This window comes from Plutella xylostella, chromosome 30 (assembly GCF_932276165.1).
Source record: "Plutella xylostella chromosome 30, ilPluXylo3.1, whole genome shotgun sequence".
Taxonomy (NCBI): Eukaryota; Metazoa; Arthropoda; class Insecta; order Lepidoptera; family Plutellidae; genus Plutella; species Plutella xylostella.
The window spans coordinates 5,772,973-5,793,516 of NC_064010.1; the positions used below are offsets into that span (position 1 = coordinate 5,772,973).

At 38.7% G+C, this 20,544-nt stretch overlaps 1 long non-coding RNA gene across 3 annotated transcripts in view; it reads right to left on the minus strand.

The window, feature by feature from the left end:
- LOC105389016 overlaps positions 1-20,544 on the minus strand; it is an 81,565-nt gene that overhangs the window by 18,035 nt on the left and 42,986 nt on the right. For 2 of the 3 annotated variants that reach the window (XR_007268099.1, XR_007268098.1), the window contains exon 3: positions 9,895-10,001. This is a non-coding gene — a long non-coding RNA (uncharacterized LOC105389016). Of the gene's footprint in view, positions 1-9,890; positions 10,002-20,544 lie in introns of all 3 variants that reach the window. The other variant, XR_007268097.1, reaches the window with a different exon arrangement.

Here is a 20,544-nt window from a genome sequence, read left to right on the forward strand (position 1 = left end):
GTAAATAAACGTAATATCAGCACAAAACCTATGGATTATTAATCGCTTGAACATAAATTTGGACCTCCGGAGCCGTATAAAACAAGAAAATTGAAGAATTCGAAAATACGATATACGAGTCATCGAGCCACGTCTACTTCGACGAATCCAGTAGTACGTGCGGCGAATACGAAGTCGACGAGTCAGAACCACTGGATCAGACGCCAGATACGCTGGACGAGCATCCTGAAACGAGAAACATACGAGAGAAGCAGATGTCCCACTGAGGCGAGCGAGAATCCCACCACTTCGAGGCGGTCTCCACGCAGTCAGCGCGGCGTCGAGAACACGGTCAAGACATTCCTACTACATATTCCTTTGCCCTTTGCCAGAGATCTGTGTTAACATAGCTTGTGCACTCACTTTTCAGTACACGAGACCCTGCTGTTCGGCTCAGGTTGGCGCGCGCAGCACAGGATAACTGTGAGTACTCTTGCATTCTATAAACTGCCAAAATGAGTAAAGAGGATATTAGTAGAAGTAGGTCACCTTGTAATCCACGCATTAGCGACCTTAAGAAACAGAGAGGTACGTTAAAATGCAGATTAACTATATTCGAAAAGTACGTTACAAAATTTAAAGATAGTACGTTAGACAAATTGCAAAAAACCGAAGTTAGCGTTAGAATTCAGTCGATGGAGGATGCATATAAATGTTTTAATGCTATTCAGAGCGATATAGAAGGATTAGTCGATGAGAATGAGCTTATGTTGCAGTTGGATTACCGCGAGTCATTTGAAGAACAATATTTTAACCTCATAGCTGTTGCTAAATGCTTGCTTGACAATGAATCGCCTAGTTCTAGTGCCAAATGCGCTCCATTCGCTAATATAAAATTGCCTGATATTAAACTCCCTTCCTTTGACGGTAGCTATGATCGCTGGCTTGAGTTTCGAAACTCATATGTAACGATGATTCATGAACGCACTGATTTAGATTACATTCAAAAGTTTCACTACTTAAAATCGTCACTAACTGGTAGCGCTTCTCAAGTTATTAGTGCTTTAGAGTTTACTGCGGATAATTACACGCACGCTTGGGAGCTTCTCGAAAAGAGATACCATAACGATAGGCTACTAGTTCACAATCATGTTAAATCACTGTTCAATATTCACACGGTTAGTAAGGAGTCCCCTGGGCAGTTACGGAAGCTCATAGATACGGTGTTAAGGAACCTACGTGCACTTCAAACCTTGCATGAGCCCACGAGCCATTGGGATACGTTGTTAATATATTTGATTGTCACTAAACTCGATGAGAGCTCACAGCGAGAGTGGGAACAGCACAAGGGTACCTTACTTTCTAATTCGGAGTCAAATAAACTAAAGTTAGACGATTTGATGACGTTTCTTCGCAATAGGGCAGACTTCTTAGAAATGGTTAATACGAACCAATCTAATTCAAAAAGCACAGTTAAACAAGTAACAACCGAAAGCAAAGTCGCATACGAAAAGAAAGGATCTTCACAAAATAATTATGTACACAGTTACGTCTCCACTAATAAAAATAAGTCGACGGATAAACGATCACCACGGAGCTGCGTAATGTGTAACAAAAGTCATCCTTTGTTTACGTGTTCGTACTTTCTTAACATTGCAGTAGGTGAAAGATCAAAAATTGTGCAACAAAACGGATTATGTGTGAACTGTTTACGGGCAGGTCACTCTGTAGCAGACTGTTTATTCGGGCCGTGCAGGCAGTGTCAACAAAAACACAACAGTCTACTTCATCCGAATCAAAACGATAGCAGTACCCGCGTGTTACCCGACAAAGTTCAAGAGTCGGTGTCATTGTCCAGCACACTAGGGTCGCAACAAACAAATACAACTTCGCAGTCTAACGATCAGCTGTTAAACCGGGTCTTATTGTCCACCGTGCTAGTCGATGTCGCCGGTGATAATAATGAGTATCACACCGCCCGTGCATTATTAGATAATGGCAGCGAACACAATTTCATTTCGGAGAAATTAAGTAAACGATTAAATACGAAATTAATACAGTCCACTCTAAACGTTACAGGTGTAGGCAACAAGCACACCAATACGAATCACTTATGCGATATCAAAATGCGATCAAAGGTACAGGATTACAGTACACCTTTAAGATGTATTGTACTTTCTAGTATTACCTCACACTTGCCATCTACCCGTGTAGATGTGCAAAATATACGAATCCCTGAAAATATACGGTTAGCGGATCCTAGTTTTCACGTTCCTTCAGAAGTCGAGTTGCTGATAGGTTCTGATTTATTCTGGGATTTGATAGAATCAGGAAAAATACGATTATCGAGCGGTACCTACTTAATCGATTCTAAGTTAGGATGGTTAGTTTCAGGGCCGATTCCAAACACTGACTTGCGCATGAAATATCAAGTTCAGTGCAACTTCACTCAAACGATTGATTCACAGTTACGACAGTTCTGGGAACTTGAGGAAGTATCAAACAGTAAACCGAGTTTTACATTAGACGAACAAAAATGCGAGGATCTATTTACTAGTACGACAATACGGAAAGCTAGTGGTAGGTTTTCAGTACGAATGCCATTAAACGAACCAGTTGAATCTCTCGGAGATTGCCAGCCAGCTAGTCAGACGAATCAAGTGCATTTCGAGTCACTGCCTGAAATGAAACCGACAAATAATACGACGAGCTTAGTGAGTACGCAGCCTAATGATGAGTTATTTGACTTCACTAAACAACGTATAGGTGCCTACTTGCTACGTTTCTGTTGCCTTTCGACGCGAGCGATTCATTTGGAGCTAGTAAGCGGTTTATCGACAAATGATTATGTTCTAGCGCTCATTCGGTTCTATAGTGAACGCGGTAAACCAATTTCGATTACTTCAGATAACGGAAGAAACTTTGTAGGCGTAGACACGCAATTTCCCTCACTCTGTGAGAAAAATAAACGAAAGGTCATTGATCACTCGGCTAATCAGGGTATACAATTTCATTTTATCCTTCCTTACTCTGCTCATTTTGGAAGTTTGTGGGAAGCGGGAGTAAAGTCCTGCAAGAGTCACCTGAGGCGAATAGTTGGTGATGCTCGATTAACGTTTGAGGAATTTAGTACTGTGTTAGCGCAGATCGAGGCCGTCCTAAATTCCCGCCCCCTGTCACCGCTCTCCACCGACCCGAACGACCTCTCACCGCTGACGCCGGGACACTTCCTCGTCGGGCGCCCCCTGACCGCCCCACCAGCCGAGGACCTGACAGCAGCCGTGACCAACCGGCTCAACAGATACGACAGAGTCGAACAGCTTCGTCAGCACTTCTGGCGGAGATGGTCAAAAGAATTCGTCTCCGAGCTACAAACACGAATCAAGTGGAAAATCAACCACGACACACTCACGATGAACAGTCTGGTGCTGATAAAAGAGGACAACCTTCCACCGCTGAGATGGCGACTGGGAAGAATCGTGCAGCTGTTCCCGGGCACGGACGGAGTAGCTCGGGTGGCAGACATACGCACCGCCACGGGCGTGGTACGCCGCGCCTTCTCGAAGATCTGCCCACTGCCTCTTCAGCCAGAGCCCTCTTCATCATCATCACCGGCTTCACCTACGATTACGACCTAGATGTTGGAAGTAGGTTCTTCCAAGGCCGGCGGTATGTTCACGACTGCAGCGCCGCGACCGCCGCGCCGCCTGGTGGCGGTCGGCGGAAACTAAAAACAAAAGAACAGAAAGAATCCTCTGAAAGAGGCCTGTAGAATTTTTCTCTTCTCAATCTGAACTCGTCACGATACGCATCTGTATAAATTGTATTATATTCAGTTTTCTTTGTAAATAAACGTAATATCAGCACAAAACCTATGGATTATTAATCGCTTGAACAAATATTATTATTATTATTATTATAAATACTTTATTGCACATTAAAAAAACATTGTACAATGGCGAACTTAATGCTAGTATGTCGAGAAAGTGATTGGTAGTGCGATAGGCTGAGAGGAGAGAAGTTTATCTACTTAAATCGAGACACGCTCGAGAGTTACACTGACACTTACTATAAGTATATAAATTCAGAGCTTTCCTGAATTCCAGACAGTTGTAAAGAATTTTGTTACGGTTGTGATTTTTTTATTGAACCAGAAGGGCTAGTACGGGGCGCATTTAAGACGTGACAAGAGTTTTGCATCGCGCAGCCTCAAGAGCGAGCGAGACGGAGAACTCTTGTCACGTCTTAACAACGCCCTGTGCTACAGGGCCAGGTTGACTTACTTACTTTTTAATTTTATTTTTAACATTATCGTGGAGAACCAAAAGCATTTTCTAAACACTTTACAACATATCTTACTAATAACTTGATGCCATTAATATTTATGGTCCCCGCATATAATACAAAAAGGGGTTCCGCTCATCTGGCATAATCTTTATTGGCCAAAACTCATTTCGCATAACTCGTATGGTCTAAACTTTTTTGGCCGAACCATCACTTTGCCAAGACTTATGTGGCATAAGTCTCGTTTCGCCTAAAACTCTTTAGGCACAATCTTTAAACACCTAAGTTTCGTTTGCTCAAATTTATGTTCGTCTATCTATACCTATGTATAATCTTGTTTCTCCTAATATTATCTTAATAAATAATATATTAAGTATGTAGTAAATGTACAAATTGTGGTATTTTTCTCCTACATCCCGAAAATCACGATATTGTATGATCAAAAAATCGAAAGTTAACGACCAATATAATTATTACATACCCCATGAGATCGAAACCTAAAAATAGGTGCGACGACGAGCAAAGCGAGGAGGAGCGTGTTAGGTGCACATGTTCATCAAAACCAAAGCGGAGCGCAGCGAAGCGGAGCGGAGCGTTTTCCAAACAGCGGAAACAATACAAGGCACCAGTTTGCGCTATGTAGGGAGACGCTCCGTCAAAGTTAATTATTATTAAATATTATTAGCCAAACGAATATTATTATTTTGTATAAACCTATGCCATAGCAGTATTAGGCTATTCAAGATTTGGCCATACCATTATTAGGCTAAACAATATTATGCGAAATAACTTTTTACTAAACGAGATTTATGCCATACGATTTTCGGCGTAACGAGACTTTGACCAAACGTTACTATGCAAAACGAGATTAGGCAAAAAAATCTTATGCCAAAAAAGGTAGAACCTACAAAAAGATATAGTGACTGAAGGTAGGATTTTACTACTTAATAATATTCTATCTATCTGTATATCCGAAACCGAATCACTGAATTATCATTTGCAAATCAATCGGTTGCTTTATACATATAAAGGTGGGCTCGTCCTTTGTCCTGTTTATGGCGTGCCATTGTCCGAGGGTCAAGGTTCCGCTCCCGGCCGGCGCAGGTTTGCGACCCGCGATCTGATAACGACGCGTTTAATTAATCGCCAATGTCTTTAAATAGTAATTCTATTCTATTCTATGTGGGGGTGTAGGTACCTGCACCTGGCGCTCTCGAGTGGAACCTTTGTGTATATTCCCAAGGTCTAAACTGCCTTCCTAAGCTTGGACCATTTCCCACCACGCTGGTCCACTGCAGGTTGGTGGGTTCACATATCTAGATGTGCTAAATCTAGATATGCAGGTTTCCGCACGATGTTTTCCTTCACCGTAAGAGCGATGGTATACATTGTACTTAAGTTAAAAGAACTCATTGGTACATGTCAGCGCCGGGATTCGAACCCGCATCTCTAGCGTGAGAAGCGGGCGCTTACCCGACTGAGCTACCACCGCTCTTTAAATAGTAATAAAAGTTGAGGTTTTGTTTTAGCCAATTAGAAGCTAATTAGACTAGATTATTGTGTCGTACAAAAAATGTCAGGGTCAATAATTTTAATAAGCTGTAGCTGTAACGTATACTTAAGGGCAGATTCTTAAATACTCAGATTATCTGAGGATTAACATTGTAGCTGTCACTGTCTAATTAGGGCATGCAATACCGCAATACCGGTATCGGTAATACCGGGATCCCGGACAAAATTCCCGCTTTTTTCAATACCGGTATTGAAAGTTAATACCGGTATTGAAGTAATACCGGAATCGGACTTTTTTAGGCTATAAATGAAGCGATTAAGATTTAGTTAGCCTTGTGTTCCTATATACTGTGAAAGCGCACTTGTTCCCAACCGTTTAATGCAGTTTTCGGCTGCTAGAAATCTACTGTTGACCATGCGTAAACCGGCACCGGATGTAAAAAAATAATTTATTCTAAAATTTAAACTCTAAAACTTAATTCTTGTAAAAATCTACAACAAAATACAGAATATGATTGCTATTTCTTGTTTTATTTTGATGTATATGACCTTTAAACACAGTTTATGCCATTTATTACAAGGAAGTCTAATACCGGTATTAATACCGGGATCCCGGTATTGAGTTGTAATACCGGAACTCAATACCGGTATTGAAAATTGTTCCGGTATTGCATGCCCTATGTCTAATACAAGCATTGAGACGCGACAGCAACAGATTTATTCCCCAGAGAACTTTTATCTGACCTTTGAAATCAGCCTAAATAGATTTTTACAGACATAATTTAAAACACCATTATTTCGGAAGGGTTTTTAAGTCAAGTCCTACGCGCCTATAAATAAACACGAATTAAAACCTATAAACGAAAAAAAACCTTTAATACTTATACTTAATTGAAAAAACACATTTAAAACTTACTTGCAATAAATAGAAACATAATCCATCGCTTTTCAACACAACATTGTAACAACCCATAATTTGCGTAAATAAAAAAAAAACACTGGCTGGCACTTTAAACTCAACACCAAAAAAGTTTTAATAAATTATGAAATATTTTTCCGTGAGATCGAAAACTTTTTGGTCCACAATTCGGAATTGAGACCACCTCCTTTCGCGAAGCCCAGACCGACACTGCCAGGTTGGGCAACTTAGCAAAAAACATGCCGTTTTATACCAACTTAGCCATATTGTTACTGCCACCCTTAACGTAAGGTGTTGAGGTTCATTTTCCTTAAAACCACTTTACAGGTTACTTTGTCGTATGGAACAGCTGATTTTTGAATGTGTGTGTGCAATTTTTAGGTCTCGTTTTAGCCTTTAGCTGTTAAAAATATGCCTTGGTACTAAAATGAATAAAGTATAGATTTTTATCAGGGTCCCTAAGCCCTAAGGAACTAGTGCTTATTATATCCCAAATCTATTAAGCTAGGAAGACCATTATGCTATGTTCAGGATGTCGTTTGTATTCAAATAAATAATATTTTTTTTAACCATTTCCTTGATTTGTAATTTTTTATCACTACGTAGAAGCCAGTAGGAAAAATAACAACAAAATAATTTAAAATACTTACATATTGATAAACTTCACTATTTTGTAAGGCAATATTAAATACTTACTTACTTTGAAATAAATTCTGATTTTTTCCTTTACATTGTGTGTGACTCTTGAATTTCCTGAGTGCCTCATACAGAGTAGGTTAGTTACTACAGAGTAAAATAGACAATTACAAAAAACACATAAAAATATTAAATACATATAGATTTTTTGAGGGGCTGATCGTTTTTTATTCTATTTTATTAAGATAATGGTTTGTTTCTGCCAACCAAAAGTGGGTGTAGACATTTTGGCAACAACCCCGCTCAGACTCAGGGGGTCACTCTATATGACAAAAGACGAAGTATCCGAGCGCTGCTGCGCGAGCCACGACTCTATCTCGTTGTATTAAACGTGCCGATTGCACGACAGCTCTCGTTCGTTCGTTTTTCGTCAGTATAGATAGAGTGAAAGTGTTGAAAATGAGACCCGAAGGAAGGCGCAAGAGAGGAAGACCAAGAAAGACGTGGCTTGATTGCGTGAAAGAAAATATGAGAGAGTGTGGAGTGAATGTCCTAAGTCAGTTTGTAATTTAATTTTAAGTTGTGTCTATTTATTGTATTAGGCTAAGCTTATTGCTCAGTAAAAAATTATTTATTTATAATTTATTTAATGAGGATATAAGATGACAGAGGATAGGGTAAAATGACATGACGCACAAAGCCGACCCTAAACAAGGAAAAGTCTAGGAAGAAGATAGATAGATTGACCCCCCAAACTCAGGTCTCCTTCAATGTGTATCCGACTGCACCCGGGTCAATGACCCCAGCCCGATCGCAGAATAAGCAGTGTTTAGTGGACACCATTTTGATAAAGTGACCTTTATTTGACACACTGACACAAACAACAACAAAAAATACAGCCACCAGCCCAGCATGTGCTGTAGACAATAAGGCCCATCATCATCATTGGCCATGGTTACTGCAATTAGGGCATGCAATACCGGTATTGCGTAATACCGGGATCCCGGACAGAATCCACGCTTTTTTCAATACCGGTATTGAAAGTTAATACCGGTATTGAAGTAATACCGGAATCGGACATTTTTTAGGCTATAAATCAAGCGATTAAGATATACATCTTTAAAGATTAAAAAATTCGTCTGTGACAATAAAGTATATTTTCTTTTTACCTCCATCACAAATAAAAAATAATGCCTAAAAAAATACATTATAAATAAATTAGTCCAACAAGCTCCCACTGTATTCCCCCACTCTGTCTCGCCGTCTAGCCGCCGCTGTGGGCGCGGGTTCGATCCCGGCCAGACTTTCTAGACAACCTAACAACACTCCAACTTACACCCCCAGTGCTTGTTGTGTCTACAACTAACTATGATACCTACCTACTTGGAAAGAAGATAAATCCTAACTAATATTATAAATGCGAAAGTAACTGTGCCTGTCTGTCTGTTACTCTTTCACGCCAAAACTATATACTGAATGAAATTTGGTATACATACGGTCTAGACCCCGGGAAACAACATAGGCTACTTTTTATCCCGGAATTCCCACGGGAAATCTTTTTAAAGCGAAGCGAAGCGCGCGGGAACAGCTAGTAACAAATAATTGGTAGATTTGTGTTTTGAATTAATTAGCGATGTTTTGGTGCTTGAGTTGGAAAAATAGACGATTCGTGGAATAAAGTTGTTTTGTTGTTTAGTCGGGATTTTCGAGTAAGTACATCGTTATTTGGATATTTTGTTTTTTTTTTTCAAGTAAATAGGTACTACCTCTACCTACGTTTGAAAATTGTGGAAAAGTTCCACCGAAGCTCGAAATACTTTAGGTAGATGTACCTACTCTTTTATTATGTAGTAAGTTGTCTTGGTAATTAAAAGCAAAGAACAGACACGACCTACAACGAGTGAATTTTTTTAATCAATTTTTCAGAATCGAATTGCGCCCTGGCTATCGGTAGCAGAACTAAAATTTATCGTGTAATTTTACTTCACGTTCACGATGAAAATTTATGCTACTCGCTCTGTACTAGGTTCATTGCTTTTATTTAAGTAGGTACCTATGTCAAAAAAACCTTTTTCACTGAAGAGGAGGAATAAGCTTCAAATTAGCTCAAAGAACTGTAATGTAGAGATCTCTAAGTGGCTTAGATTAGATTCTCCAAACGTAATTATTTAATTTATTATCATTTTGTACAATAAAAAGTTAAATAAATAAATATAGAGCAGCGTATTAAAAGTAACTGAGGAAGTAACTAGATGTCGCTAGTAAAAGTGTTATACTAACGCCATCTGTTGGTCCCAGAGCGAACCCTATTTCTGCTAATAGTGCAGAGTGCAGCTGTTACTACTTTTTACACCGTTCGTTCGAGAAGCGGCGAGTAAACGTTAAATTGTATGGCGCGAGAGAGCGCCACCTAGCGGTAAGTAGCTGTACTAGCTCCACGCCATACAAATTTGAGTTTTCGATTTCACTTCTCGATAGGTGAAAAAACTCGCACTAAGCCCTGGCCATTTAAAAACCACCTCTTAAAGGATATGAAGTTTTTAAAATAAAAGTGACTTACTTACATTCATTTGATTTAAAATATTCTTTTTCCGCCCCGGCCGAGTCTTGTAGGGCTGACCGTCCCGGACAGTTGTGGTCCGGGAAAACGGGCCAGCCTCCGTCGTACATTCTGAAACATTATAATTAATGGGTTAATAAATAGGTATACTTAAATAACTCTGGCATTCTGAGCCCTTAGCATAAATTTTCATCGTGAACGTGAAGTAGAATTCATCGAGTACTTTTGTATGGAAATTTTAGTTCTGCTACCGACCGCCTGGGGCGCTGTTCATATTTTCATACAAAGTTACTCGATGAATTTAACTTCACGTTCACGATGAAAATTTATGCTACGGGCTCTGTTGGCTGCTATGTTTACATTCTCGAAAATTCGGACTAATAAAAAGAATTTTGATCTTCATACCATGGAAACTTTTAACTTTACTCTAAACACACTACTGACTACATCATCCATATAAAATAATGATGGTCCTTGCACGGGTGAGTGTGCGTAACTCGGTAGCCAACCAAACCAGTCTTAATCCTCCGGTCAAATCATAAATTTTTATCGGTATTTTTTGTTTCTTTTTTTTATTCTCGCAGGCGTCCGACCGTTGAACCGATAGCAGTGCAGCGATTATAAGATTCGAAACCTCCGTTAACGTTGCGTATCGTCAACTGTCACTGTCTTCTTCTTCTTCTATCGTGTAAAATGCACTAAGCTAACTTCCTCCAGTGTTTTGCTACTCTTATTGCGAGATCATTGGCCTTCATCAGGTCTCCTCGACTGCATTTTGGGGCATTAGGACACTCTATAAGGTGTGACGTTGTCTGGAGGCTTCCGCAACTGCATAGAGTGCTGGCATTGGCTGGGAACTGTCACTGTCAAAATGTAAGGCAAAGGAGAATGGCCATTTCTCTATGGCGCCATGACCCAGAGCGGCCATTGATGAAACATACACTGATGTGTAGTCCGTGACTACAGCATATACTGGTATTAATTTTATTATTATGAAGTATGGGAGAACGAAGATATAGCTGCTGAAAGATCAAGTCTTTCTACTGTACTAGATGTTACCCTCGAGCTAAAAATTGATTTTAAAAGTGTTCCCGTGGGAATTCCTGGATAAAAAAGTATTTTATGTTACTTCGGGATAACGGGAATTTGAATAGAATGAAATAATTTTTGAAATTGGTCTCTTTATAAAAATAGGTTTCTGAGTGTGAAATGTGCAAAAATAATTATGATATTATTTGCATAAATAAAATCATGTAATACATTTTGTGATGCGCTTTGTATTGGGAATCCCATTATTTAGATTATAAAACTTATTTGTGCGTGTACCATTCATCAAAATCTTATTTAACGAAAAAAAATATTTAATTAATTTACTTTTGAACCCTAATATCTCAAGAACCCCATGGTTTAGATTTTTTTAAATATTTTTCCCTGATAATATACATTTTTAGGGTTCCGCTCATCTGGCATAATCTTTATTGACCAAAACTCATTTCGCATAACTCGTATGGTCTAAACTTTTTTGGCCGAACCATCACTTTGCCAAGACTTATGTGGCATAAGGCTCGTTTCGTCTAAAACTCTTTAGGCACAATCTTTAAACACCTAAGTTTCGTTTGCTCAAATTTATGTTCGTCTATACCTATGTATAATCTTGTTTCTCCTAATGTTATCTTAATAAATAATATATTAAGTATGTAGTAAATGTACAAATTGTGGTATTTTTCTCCTACATCCCGAAAATCACGATATTGTATGATCAAAAAATCGAAAGTTAACGACCAATATAATTATTACAAACCCCATGAGATCACACACACACACACACGCACTCACGCCTTGTACTAATGTACTCCCTTGCGGGGTAGGCAAAGGTGCATTGCTGCACCCACTTTTCGCCAGAGTGTTATGTTAGTCCCAATGTAATAGGGGGCGGGCCTATTGCCATTTTACGGGCACATCCAAGACCCGAGAACAAATATCTGTGTTTAAACAAATATCTGCCCCAGCCGGGAATCGAACCCGGGACCATCGGCTCAGTAGTCAGGGTCACTAACCACTGCGCCATTCGGTCGTCATGAGATCGAAACCTAAAAATAGGTGCGACGACGAGCAAAGCGAGGAGGAGCGTGTTAGGTGCACATGTTCATCAAAACCAAAGCGGAGCGCAGCGAAGCGGAGCGGAGCGTTTTCCAAACAGCGGAAACAATACAAGGCACCTGTTTGCGCTATGTAGAGAGACGTTCCGTCAAAGTTAAAGCCAAACGAATATTATTACTTTGTATAAACCTATGCCATAGCATTATTAGGCTATTCAAGATTTGGCCATACCATTATTAGGCTAAACAATGTTATGCGAAATAACTTTTTACTAAACGAGATTTATGCCATACAATTTTCGGCGTAACGAGACTTTGACCAAACGTTACTATGCAATACGAGATTAGGCAAAAAAATCTTATGCCAAAAAAGGTAGAACCACATTTTTATCAATAACTTAAAATAGGTTTGGTTAGTGGCTGCTAACTTATGCAAAGCGGGTCAGGTTAGCTTAGCCTGCAGCTAAAAAGGTTTACAGACGCAGCAATTCCAAAATCCCAAACCAACACTCTATTCCTGACGCATACGCAGGAAGAAAAAGAGACCCTGACCAGCCAAGGGTTTGGAGAAGGAACGGGATCACGCGTCTTAACCATACACGAAGCACAGGGATTGACGTACGAATCCGTCATTATCATAAAAACAAAAGATATAATAAAGTTGCACGATAGCATACCTCACGCAGTAGTGGCGCTGTCGAGGCACACCTCCGCCTGCACCTACTATGCGGATGACACCGAGGACGCTATCGGCAACCTCGCTAAAACGGCAATAACAGCACCGAAGAAACGGATCCTCGAGTACAACCTAAAGATGGCAATAAAAAATCGGGACAAAGAGGTCGTTGCCCAGCAATCAAGGCTTTTGGCAACGCAAAATGGAGCGGTATAGGAGAATTTGATTTTAATTTTATATTGACGGCCCAACCGTATTGCATGTATTTTATAGTTTTGTTATGTATAGTATATAGCATGTATTGTATAGTTTTGTTATGTATAGTATATAGCATGTATTTTATAGTTTTGATATGTAGGTATTGTATAGTATATCATGAATTAATATTATCTGTATAAGAACTAACCAATAAAATTAAGATAGTTTTAAGAACACTGTCACACATTAACACCAGGCAAAACAACAGCGATGACAAAAGGAGTGTGTGGCCACTGACAGGCGTCTGTTAAGTTCTCTGAAGACAGCTGACACTGGCCCTACCCTTCAAATGTTTGTTGCCATTATAATTGTAAGTGTGACTGTGTGAAACAAAGAAAAAAAAAAAAAAAAAAAAAACAAGAAATGCACAACTGGGGGTTTTTAGTCGGTTAAAGGCCGACACTACCTGGGTCCCCTTCCCAGGTGTCTGTGTAGATTTTCCTCCAGGAGTGCAAAAAAAAAAAAAAAAATTATTAATAATATATAGGTATATATATATATATAAAAGATAAAATATATATATTATAAGCTTCCACATTGAGTAGTGACTAGTTAAAAGATGAAGACAAAAAACAACCAAACTCTCACAATATATTGATCTCTCAAAAAGGCACGGACATAAAGTCTGTGGAGTGATAATAAAATCTTTAAAAAAAAAAAAAAAAAAAAAAAAAGCGGGTCAGGTTTCGCCATTCTTCTTTGTTAGTTCCAAAAGTGACATTTGTTTTTTCCATGTTAGGTGGAATTTCACCAAACGCTAAACGTATTTAGTAGCCTGTCGTACGTCTGTCATTTAGTACAAAACGTATTTAAAATTTGATTTAAATATTATTTTATATACTTTTATTTAGCGTTTGGTAAAAGTGACCCTTAGGCCCTGTCTGGTTAGTGGCTACCTGTAGGATAAAATACATGCTGTCACTGTCAAAAAAATAATAACAGAGAGTGACAGCATGTATTCTATCTGACAGGTAGCCACTAACCAGACATTGTGAAACAGGGCCTTAGTGTAGTTTCGAATCCTGTGATCGCACCTCAGTTTATTATAGTTAGACCCCCGAATTCATGAAGTTTTTTGACACTTTAAAATAGGTTTAAAATGGACATTGAGATATATGAATTTAATAACAAAAAAAACACGCACTCACGCCTTGTACTAATGTACTCCCTTGCGGGGTAGGCAGAGGTGCATTGCTGCACCCACTTTTCGCCAGAGTGTTATGTTAGTCCCAATGTAATAGGGGGCGGGCCTATTGCCATTTTACGGGCACATCCAAGACCCGAGAACAAATATCTGTGTTTAAACAAATATCTGCCCCAGCCGGGAATCGAACCCGGGACCATCGGCTCAGTAGTCAGGTCACTAACCACTACGCCATTCGGTCGTCTATATGAATTTAATCTTTTTAAATAATCGAAAATCGTTGTTTTAAATTAAATTTTATCCTTGTTATAAATTTACGATGGGTTATGGATGGCATACGAAGGGTTAGTTTTGAGATGCCTACCTTTATAAAAGGTTATTTATTTATTTATTCTTTTATTGCACAATATACATAAGTAATTATGTACAATCAGGTGGACTTAATGCTAAAAGCATTTTCTACCAAGGTTCACTCACAGTTACAGTTGTTCAGTTTTTTTTCAACTTAAAGGGAAATTGTCTTATGAATGTTGTGACAAGAATTAAACTGTTTTGGGTAGTAAGTAGAATTAAAAATTTATCTCATAAAAATGACCACTCTTCAAAAGGCACGGACATAAAGTCTCGGATTGACATTCATTTATAAAAAAAACTGTTTTGCGAAAATTCGCTTTGAAAGCTAGCAGGCAAAGATTATTAACTTATATTTTTCTTAAAGAGACCTACTCTTGTTAACAAACCTTCGTCCTTAATAAATAAATAAAATGTTAAAATGCTATTGTAATAAGAACAACACCACACGTCACAGCCTTATAAGGACTGTGTCATTTTCACCAAAAAAGTGTAGAAATTTTATGCACGCACTGCCTTAATATTGACGTTAACATCTTAACAAAAAAATATGTGGGTAGGTACTTATATTTATTGGTCCAATTATATCCCAGAAAAATTTCTTTACACTTATTCATGCAAAAAAAACAGCTGTATTGTATTATTTTTCTTAAAAAATGACCGTCAAATTACTTGTACAGTGCGACCATACAGTTTTGACACATTCGTGGCGCCTCCAGCTACAATTTGACATTCGACGTCGTCAATTTCAAAATTGGGAAATTGACTCCTGCAGGCATTTTAACACCATGATATTTTTTATTTGTGTATAAAAATAACATGATTGTTGAATTTCATTCAAATAAGTACCTATAAAGGATATAAAGTAGGTTAGGTACCAGCCTATATGTAAATTTTTTTATTTTTTTTTATTTATAAAAACAGGCATATATACATTACATTTTTGTTTGACAGCGCCATTAAACCGGAATGGTTTGTCTTGGCACATTAAAATGAATTTACACATATAGTAGGTTCAATATTACGATACATTCACGGTTAAACATTACAGTACGTTAATCGGTGAAGTATTACTTTAATTTACTTATTTATAAATATTATCTTTTATACAAGGTGTCTTATTAAAGTGTATATCCGAAAGTGTTCACATGTTTTCATTCTAAATACCTACCTACCATTTCTTCAAGACTTCGATTTCTTTAAAATTTCGTGATTTTCTTACTGCATACGTACTTCATTGAAACTATGTGGGTCACGTGCATTTTCACTATGGGAGTTCATTTTTTTTATTTTATATATCTCGTTTCAGCTAAGGTTTCGTTATGGAGACGTTTTGAGTTTAACGGTTTTAGAAATATTCCATACCTAATGAATTTCTTTAGACTTTTCCCCGAATTCATAGAGGTTTTTGAAACTTTATAATAGCCTCCTGACCCCGAGAGGTATAAATGTATACACTGTTATTAAATTTTTTTAAAAATTTAAATTTTAACTTCTGATCTGTTTGTCACTTTGTCAAAGAACAAATTGTTTAAGGGATAGGTACTTTATAAAACTTTATAGGAATAACAGGGATACTCCATAAAACTTTGAATATAGGTATTTTTAAACTATATATTATATTTTTTTTCAATGTCCTACTCATAGCACGCCAGGTGTCAGGAGGATAGGTTTAAAATTTACGTTATGTTATACTAATTTCAACTTTTTGATTGTCGTAAAGAGTAGAAACTCGAGTGTTTCTAAGTCAATTTTAACATTGTTGTTAATTTATATTACGTTCTATGAATTTCATAGTTTGTCTATTGACTTATTGTATGATTCGTATGCAATTTAAATTCGGAATAGTATTTCTGGTTAATTCGGAAAATTGTGAACTGTCACAGGAACATATCTTGGCTAAAACGAGGTATATTTGTGTCACTCTCACTCTCATACACTCACGGGCAATGAAAAGGTTCCACTGAGAAAATTACCAAATTACTCCTAAACGGAAAAGGCTAGCTTAATGACTTCTTCTGAAACATTGAAGTACATTAAAATTTAACAAAGCATCAGGATATTACCAACTAAAAACGGTAATATTAGGTCCTTTTTTTAAATTAATTGTTTGAAAAAAAAAATGGATTTTTTGGTGTCGACATTTCCCGAGTGGAACTTTTTCATTGCCCGGCAGTGTATTTTAAATTTATGGGCACTTTAATCTGAGAATTCTGTGATTTTTTAAAATACCCGTAAGAAGATGAATCTAGATTCATCTTCTGAACAACGTCATGCTCTTAAAGTAGGTATTTTTTAGGGTTCCGTACCTCAAAAGGAAAAAAGGAACCCTTATAGGATCACTTTGTTCTTCGTCTGTCTGTCTGTCACCACCTTTTTTCTCAGAAACGGGTAGGTAATGATATCAAGCTGATATTTCGCATAGATATACACGGCCCGATAAAGTAGTAAAATAAAATATTGTTTTTTTGGGGTAGTTACCTCCCGTAGACATAAAGTGGGGATGATTTTTTCCCCCTTGTTTTGATGGTGTGGGGTATCGTTGAATAGGTCTTTCAAAATATTAAGTCTGTTTCCACTATTTTTTGATTCAGTGATTGGTTTACGAAATATTAAGAGGAGAGTATAGCTTCGCGATCCTAGCGAAATAGGTATTTAGGAAAAGTATTGCTGTCGCTCGTGCACTCGCCCGCGCCGGGCACCGCACACACACATGCAAGTAGCGTCACGCACACATCGATGGACAAACACGGAGTGTCTTCGTCTTACCTTCATATTATTATTTCTGTGTTGTGACTTGTGACCTTGTGAGCGAAACTTGAAATTATTGAAGGTAAATAGAAAGAAGTATAAGTAATTAGTGATAATTTCATGTGAGTAAGTATTTTATTATGTAGGTAATTACCAACCTAGTAACGAGTTAGTAGGTAAGTACATAAAATGGATTTTTGATGATTGGAAAATAGACCTTTTGCCGGTACTTGGACTATCATTTTGTATGTAAGGTTATTTAGATCTATATATGCAGTGAATCTAAAAAACATAATGATAGTTTTGTAAAAATATAAGTTTATAAGTACCTACTAACAAAGTTTCGGGGCTGTTTATAGATGTTGAGTTGTCTTAGTATTTATTTCTTTTAGCATGAGAAGCAAAAGCAAGGAGTCTAAACTTTCAAGCGAGACACTCGAGCTTATGAGGCAGAGACGCGAATTTCCGTCGGCAGGTGACACTTCGTCAGAACTACGGGTACTCAACAAGCGTATAAAGAAGCTGATTCGAAGAGATCTCCGTCGCTCCAACACGCGCGCCATAGAAGCAGCAATTCAGCAAAATAGGGGGTCAAAAGTCTTCGTTCAGCAACTTGGGAGAGGCCACTTGACGAAGTTGAGGTCTGCAGATGGTAATATCGTTGCCTCTAAGCCGGAGGTTCTTGCCGAAATCGAAGGTTTTTACGGACAACTTTATGCTTCACACGCGCAGAAGTCTGTGGCTCAGCTCACCGATTCCAGAGCGCCACTAATACGCCACTATACTGACGACATCCCTGACGTCGACATAGGCGAGATTATGATAGCCCTTGAGCAGCTTAAAAACAACAAGGCTCCGGGTGAAGACGGAATTACTACAGAGCTTCTGAAAGCTGGAGATATTGCAATTCTCGAACAGCTCCAGAGGCTCTTCAATTCGGTTCTTCACAATGGCATTACACCGGAGGCATGGTCTGAGAGCGTCGTGGTATTGTTCTTTAAGAAGGGTGACAAAACCCTTCTGAAGAACTATAGACCGATCTCGCTTTTAAGCCATGTATACAAGCTGTTCTCAAGGGTTATCACGAACCGTCTTGCCCAAAAGTTAGACGAGTTTCAGCCCCCAGAGCAGGCTGGGTTTCGAAAAGGCTTTAGTACAATAGACCACATCCACACAGTAAGGCAGATTATACAGAAGACCGAAGAGTATAATCAGCCTCTGTGTCTAGCCTTTGTGGACTATGAAATAGCCTTCGACTCCATCGAGACCTGGGCAGTTTTGGAATCCTTGCAGAGATGCCAAAACGATTGGCGCTATATCGAGGTGTTGAGATGTCTGTACAATGCCGCTACTATGACTGTCCAAGTACAGGACCACAAGACAAGACCTATCCAACTGCAACGTGGAGTGAGACAGGGGGATGTGATATCTCCGAAACTGTTCACCAATGCATTGGAAGATGTCTTTAAGACGTTGGACTGGAAAGGACATGGCATATGTATAAATGGCGAGTACATGTCACACCTCCGCTTCGCGGACGACATCGTTATTATGGCAGAATCTCTGCAGGAACTCAGCTGGATGCTAAGTGGCCTAAATGCTGCTTCCCGACGTGTAGGCCTCGGTATGAACTTGGACAAGACGAAAGTCATGTACAATGCTCACATCAAACCGGAGCCGGTCACCGTTGGTGAGGCAACAATCGAAGTTGTGCAAGAATATGTCTACCGGGCAGGCTATTCGGCTAGGCAGAAGCAACTTCGACAAGGAGGCTGCAAGGCGCATCCAACTGGGTTGGACTGCATTCGGGAAACTTCGTCACATATTCTCCTCGGCCATTCCTCAGAGCCTGAAGACAAAAGTCTTCAACCAGTGCGTCCTGCCAGTGATGACGTATGGTGCAGAGACGTGGACACTGACGGTAGGACTGGTCCACCGATTTAAAGTCGCTCAGCGTGCTATGGAGAGAGCTATGCTTGGGGTTTCTCTGATGGATCGTATCAGAAATGAGGTTATCCGTCAGATGACTAAGGTTACCGACATAGCTGTCAAAATATGCAAGCTGAAGTGGCAGTGGGCTGGTCATATCTGCCGAAGAACCGATAACCGTTGGGGTAGACGAGTTCTCGAGTGGAGACCACGAACAGGCAAACGCAGCGTGGGACGCCTTCCTGCCCGCTGGACTGACGACCTTAGGCGGGTGGCGGGTAGTGGTTGGATGAGGAAGGCCGAGGACCGAGTGTTGTGGCGCTCCTTGGGAGAGGCCTATGTCCAGCAGTGGATGATTATTGGCTGATGATGTCTGATTCTTAGTATACTTACCTAAGTAATTATATCATAGATTCATAGAATACATTTTATTATTCGCTTTTGTGGCCTCAAGTCAATTTATAGTAAGTAAGTAAGTATTATATTTTTATGTACAGTGCTCCAAAATTGATAATGCGCATAGAAATCTTTGACAGATCGGTTGTTTTCGATTATGTGACACATGATATTGACTTCTATTTCTTTCGAACAAGGTGCAAAATGCAAATGTTTTTTTAAGGCTCTTACGATTTAATGATTCAAGTGTGAAGATCTGCATGTGCATTATTAATTTTGGACAAGTGTAAGTAACTATGTTAGTTTAGATGTAAGTAAATAAAATTTCCTAAGTAACCTAATCCATGTTGAGTGAGGATTAAATATAATATAGTCACTAGTCATTTTTTTGCTTGAAAACCTACCAGTACTTTAAACTTTTCCTATTCACATCTTTTTATATACAGGGTGTCCCAAATTAAAGTGCACATCCAAATTTTAGTGACTTAATTTGTTATTCTAAACAACTTTTGTTTTACGACTTTTGTAAATTCGTGAAAAAAAATCTACTGTCTATGTCTATAGTAAAAAATCTCATAGCCAACAAAGTTTCTATGAATTAGCAAAAATAAAATTCGCAAACAATTAAAAGTCTTAAAACAAAAGATGTTTAGAATGACGAGTTGTGTCACTATGATTCGGATGTGCAATTTAACATGGGACATCCTGTATATCTATAGATATCGATAACGCAGGCGGGATCCCATATCTACTATCGACTTCACTATGGACATCCCTATCGTACGTGTGCTTTGCTTCCCCCCCCGACCCTCAATCGTGCGATAGAGAGCACTGCAGCTCGGGACTGACAATAGGTACTTTTCTTGATGAAATTCTGGTTTTGGGAGAAAACGTTTTACACTAACTAAATATCAACCAATCTCTTTGATTTTAGTGTCAATCGCTTCAGCTTAATATATTCTAGGTTTATAGGTTTCGCTTTTTTTTTAAAAATACGTTGTTATTGATCCACAAACGGCTTAATTCAACAAAGTCGCAATCACAAAAAAA